Raw genomic sequence first — 6,343 nt, 5'->3', positions numbered from 1 at the left:
ACAGGTTTAAATGAGTTAACGAGGGTTGATACAAAAGTTCGTGGAATGTTTACATATTCATTGTCCAGAATGACGTCTTGGCATCAGACAGTACTAGATTTAACCGGAGCTTATTTATGCAGTCGTTCCGTTAATTTGTTTCGATAGTTCCATGGTGGAAATTTCAAAACATGCATAATCTCCGAAGACGAATGTAGTTCGGCCAAGGAGGAGATACGCTTGTAATCTTTTATTTTCTTAACTGGGCACGTAGTCAAATATATTCTCTTTATTTCACAAAAGCATGTACAATAAAGTGCAATAACAAGTCAGCAATTACTTTATAAAGCATATAAAGTGTAAATAAGCAACCAGAAGTCTCTGTCGAGACTGTAGCTCTACTGGTTTGTACTTATCAAAAACCACTGCACTATTTTATGTATCTTTGTGTAGTCTACTTGTGTGCCAACTTATTTTGAAATCAAACTAAAACTGTGGAAGGAGTAGCGTTTTAAAGGAATTTCACAGAAATTTCTATTTTTAGTAACCATGGTAACACCGTTCATCGAAATCAAAAACCAATGCACTATTTTATGTATCTTAGTGTAGTCTACTTGTGTGCCAAGTTATACAGAAATCAGCCCAAAACTGTACAAGGAGTAGCGATTTAAAGGAATTTCACAGAAACTTCTATTATTAGTAACCATGGCAACACCTTTTATCGAAATTTAAAACCCATGTACTATTCTATGTATCTTAGTGTAGTCTACTTGTCTGCCAAGTTATATTGAAATCAGACAAAAACTGTAGAAGGAGTAGCGTTTTTAAGGAATTTCACAGAAAATTCTATTTTTAGTAACCATGGAAACACCGTTCATCTAAATCAAAAACCAATGCACTATTCTATGTTTCTTAGTGTAGTCTACTTGTGTGCCAAGTTATATTGAAATCAGACCAAAACTGTAGAAGGAGTAGCGTTTTAAAGGAATTTCACAGAATATTCTATTTTTAGTAACCATGGCAACACCGTTCATCGAAATTAAAAACCGATGCACTATTCTATGTATCTAAGTGTAGTCTACTTGTGTACCAAGTTATACTGAAATCAGACAAAAACTGTAGAAGGAGTAGCGTTTTTAAGGAATTTTACAGAAAATTCTATTTTAAGTAACCATGGCAACACCGTTCATCGAAATCAAAAACAGATGCACTATTCTATGTATCTTAGTGTAGTCTACTTGTCTGCCAAGTTATATTGAAATCAGACAAAAACTGTAGAAGGAGTAGCGTTTTTAAGGAATTTCACAGAAAATTCTATTTTTAGTAACCATGGCAACACCGATCATCGAAATCAAAAACCGATGCACTATTCTATGTATCTTAGTGTAGTCTACTTGTGTGCCAAGTTATATTGAAATCAAACTAAAATTGTAGGAGGAGTAGCGTTTTGAAAAATTGTTTACAGACGGACAGACAGACGGACGGACGCCGGACGCATTACTATCGCATAAGCTCTTCTGGTCTCTGACCAGTAGAGCTAAAAACCTTGTCTGTATAAACATTTATTTGATTTGAGACACAGTTGTTGATTCTAAAATTGAGCAAAATAGTCAGAGCCTTCTCAGTATGAACAGCCAAATTTCCCATTCTTTAAGAAAATCTTCAAGTTTATAGTTTTGGTAGCTATATACTTCAAAGTTGAAAGATGAGTTTTGATATCTATAAGTAGTCCATGGATTGATAATTTTTAGCTCACCTGAGCCGAAGGCTCAAGTGAGCTTTTCTGATCACATTTTGTCCGTCTGTCTGTCTGTAAACTTTTCACATTTTCGACTTCTTCTCAAGAACCACTGGGCCAATTTCAATCAAACTTGGCACAAAGTGTCCTTGGGTGAAGGGAATTCAAGTTTGTTCAAATGAAGGGCCATGCCCTTTTCCAAGGGGAGATAATTATGAATTAGAGAAAAATTAATGGCATTTTTAAAAAAATCTTCTTCTTAAGGTAAGATTTGCGCTTACAGGGAGATAACTCCTGTCTCGTAGTCAACGACGCCTTTGATCATCCGAGCGTTTGAAACAAGCGCAATTAGTATTACAATTGTAAACATGCGCATTCATTCAAATCATGGTGTTTCGGAATAAAAAAGGTATATTTCAATAAAAAAAATCATACTTATAATATATTTTAAAGCCACAGAAAATAAAAGAAATTCATCAAAAACTCATCCGGTTGAAGACACAATAAACGAGGACCACAGTTACACCTCGCCATCTGACCCTGTATCATGTTACGCAGCTGATATCGACGTTCAAGAATGCATCGTCGATCCATACAAAAACGAAGAATGGAAAACTGGGAGACGGGTAGTTGAGTTACACACTCTGGCTCAGCAGATGTACTGTGTTACATGCCGATCACCATTACATCTGAGTAACACCGAGAATGAGAGGAGATATGGACTGGGAAGTGTACTGTTTATACGATGTGATTGCGGAGTGTTAAATGACGTACAGACGGGGAAAAAACCAACAGAACATTCGACGTCAACTCAAAGCTAGCACTAGGTATTTTTTCTGTTCTAGCTTTCCTGTTTTTTTTTTAAATAAATTTGCAGTCTTCTCTCAAATAAGGCCTATATGGTGTGATGCCAGATAAAATTAATCTTTAAATAAATTCTCATCCCCGCCCTTCCTTCTCAAAGTGACCCGCCCCTCTGTCTTTTTAATTTTTTTTATTTTTATTATTTTTGTTATCATTAATCTGGTATTGTATAATAAAATTGAATCCTATAATGAACAGAGAGTTTGCTACCAACTTTTAGAATACATCATGTAACATGTATGTTTACAGTCACAAATAGCATGTGTATAATGACTGTGATATGCCTTCATTGTACTATGTAGTTGTTTTCTCATAGATAAAACTTGCACAAAATGCTGGCATAATAAAACAACAAACTCAGAATCTTTATTTGACATAATCCATGTAAACAGAACAGGATAAAATTGTTAAGCAGTATGTAAAAAGTATAGGAAAAGTTTTTCACAATATCTTAATTCTTCTCTAGAATCATCATTATAAAGCATAAATTCTAGCAAAGAAAAGTAATTTTATTGCTCTCTGTTAGACATGAAGTGCAGTAACGGCAGACTCTTTCACACCTGGGGAGTATTTCATTTTGTACAAAAAAAAAATCGCTAAGTTACCCTATATGTACATGTATAGATGCTTACTCTTACAATAATTAAAAATAATAAAAACTATATACCCTACATTGCCCTTGCTCAATTTATTTATTTATTTTTTTCTTTTCAACACACAAACACAATTTATTTTCATGATTTTAGCAAATAAGGATGAGAATCTTAATTCTTAATCTATGTGGCATTATCATGTTTCTGGAATGGGCCAAAATGTTATATTAGCTAGACCATATTTCAAAAGGCTTGATTTCATTCCATCAGCTAAACCCTTTTTTTTTATTCTAATGTCTCCAATTCCTTATCATTCATTGAATTAAAACTGTACTCATTGACCTAATATTTCTAATTTCATAGCTCATATTTTTTTATACACCTTTTACATTTTTAAGAAAAAAAAATAATAGTTTTCTTGCGACTTTTGACTATAGCTATGAAGTGTACTTTGTCATGTGAAACAAGCATTTTTTTATTCTCTGGTTGTTGGTCACTTTTTTTTTCATCATTGATCATCATTCCAAAGATGTATTATTGTGATTGTTAATATGGTCATTAAATTTATTTTCCATCATTTATAGATTATCATTAGCATCCATATAGTTGATTCAGTTCAATTACACAGATTGTCATCCTTTAATATTAAAGTAAATACATGCCTTTTATATTTAATTTTTTTTACAAATAGATTTGAACATGACATTTTCAATTTATTGAATATACATTGTAATGACACAAATAGTAAACATAAAGTTTGATAATTATAAACAGACATAATATCCAAGCCCTGATATTAGGATGCATCATTTCAGCCATGGTACACACAGGAGTGGGTCCAGTACAAGTCAACAACCTGCTCACAACATTAAATCTTCCACCAGTTGATCCATCTACTTTGAAAAGAAGGGAACACAAGATTGACACAACTCTGGAGACAATAGCCAAAGAGTCATGCATGGAAGCCAAGAAGGAAGAAACTCATTCAAATTAAGGGTCATCGATACTCTGATAAGAGAGATAACTCTTGATGACGTAAATGTATATTATAGATTTGCCAAGTTGAAGTGTCTTTTTTGTCGAATTTTGACTTGCAAGCTATAGTATAATTGTTTGTATTTTACTTATAAAATACCTTTCTTTTGGAAAATCATTAAGGTTCAAGCAAATTTTATATGAGTAAACAGAGGGTTTATGAACCTTAATATGAATTTAAAGATCCTATATTATTTATGAACTTAATTAATCATGATCACTCCAAAAAATAACTTTTTAATCAGTATATAGTAAATTCAAGTATATACAGGAAATATTCAAAGACATGTTTTTATGATAATCCAAAGACTAGTGTAATAAGGCCTAAAATAAAATTAAGTTTGTTTGCAGTTGCCTACAGACCCACTGAAAATGCACCCGACCCAAACTTTTTATCCCCCCTTCGAAGAAGGGAGGGCATATTGCTTTGCTGCTGTCTGTCGGTCTGTCGGTCCGTCGGTCTGTCGGTCCATTTAGTTTCCGTTCATTTTCTTCATAACCGTTGCCCATACTGAAATGAAATTTGGTATACAGATATATCACATGAATATCTAGGCCAAGTTCTGTTTTGGGTACGATCGCACCATTTTTGACAGAGTTATGCCCCTTGGACTTGGAAAAATTTCAATTATTTGCAGTTTCCGCTCATTTTCTTTGCAACCGTTGCACATACTGAATTCAAATTTGGTATACAGATATATCACATGAATATCTAGGCCAAGTTATGTTTTGGGTACGATTGCACTATTTTTGACAGAGTTATGCCCCTTGGACTTGGAAAAATTTCAATTATTTGCAGTTTCCGCTCATTTTCTTTGCAACCGTTGCACATACTGAAATCAAATTTGGTATACAGATATATCACATAAATGTCTACTTTAAGTTCTGTTTTGGGTATGATCGCACCATTTTTGACACAGTTATGCCCCTTGGAAAAAAATTTCAATTATTTGCAGTTTCCGCTATTTTCTTTGCAACCATTGCAAATACTGAAATCAAATTTGGTATACAGATATATCACATGAATATCTAGGTCAAGTTCTGTTTTGGGTATGATCGCACCATATTTGACAGAGCTATGCCCCTTGGAGTTTGAAAAAATTTCAATTATTTGCAGTTTCCGTTCATTTTCTTTGCAACCGTTGCACATACTGAGATGAAATTTAAAATACAGATTAATCAGATGAATATCTAGGTCAAGTTCTGCTTTGGGTACAATCGTGCCATTTTTGATAGAGTTGTGCCCCCTTGGACTTGCAAAAAAATTCCAATTGGGGGGAGGGGGGCATAAGTGTTTTACAAACATCTCTTGTTTTTAGCCATTTGGTAATTTTTTTTTTCAATTTTTCAGAATATAGAAAGTTTCGTTTTCAAATTTTGACACTTTTTTTTTTATCAACCACACAGTGGTTTATAACATGAGGTGAGCTTATTCATGTCTAGTAGGTGTATGAAAACCTCTTTTATTTGTTATCTAACAAAAATCAGATTTTTTTTCCAAAAAAAAAAAAAAAGAAGAATGCCTACCTTCCGACCCAGTCTTAAAATTATAGGTTGGCAACTGTAAACAAAGAATTTTTTAAGCTTGGCCTAATAGAGGTCCAATGAAGAGTGTACAGGGATTTTACCCGGGTTTTATTTCATACACTTTGAGCTGGGGCCTAAAGGGTACAGGTATATGGAATACTACCCGGGGTAAATCCTGACCTTGATGTTTAACTTGCAATTAATAAACATGATAGAATCTTTGTGGGAGCGTCAGTGTTTTACAAAAACATCTTGTTCTTCTCATGAATTTTGCTAAGTCCGTTTTCCTGCTTAAATGTAAATTTTGCTTGCATAAAATAACTATCATAAGAAATACATGAACTAACCTCTAAGTTGTAATATTTATATTTCTTTGCAGATTGAAGTAAGCTTTGATGGGGGGTGGCAAAAGAGAGGAACTGGATGGAATTATGACAGCAATACAGGTTGGTTTTGATTACCAGTACATGTAGTACTATTGTATGTAAATATTCCCTTCATTGTCGTGATGTTTGATCTCATATTTAAACATTTTAGCTCACCTGACCCAAAAGGTTATGTGAGGTTTTCTGCAAGGGAAATTTTTAAAGGTGGAAATTTCAATTTA

At 33.5% G+C, this 6,343-nt stretch overlaps 1 pseudogene; it reads left to right on the top strand.

The window, feature by feature from the left end:
* Nucleotides 1–2,104: 2,104 nt before the first annotated feature.
* Nucleotides 2,105–4,168, top strand: LOC134254450 (uncharacterized; annotated as a pseudogene).
* Nucleotides 4,169–6,343: the final 2,175 nt, after the last annotated feature.

Source organism: Saccostrea cucullata, unplaced genomic scaffold (assembly GCF_032062105.1).
Source record: "Saccostrea cucullata isolate Sc308-1 unplaced genomic scaffold, CSIRO_AGI_Scuc_v1 ctg1348, whole genome shotgun sequence".
NCBI classification, from domain to species: Eukaryota; Metazoa; Mollusca; class Bivalvia; order Ostreida; family Ostreidae; genus Saccostrea; species Saccostrea cuccullata.
This window is presented reverse-complemented; position numbering and strand designations above follow the sequence as displayed.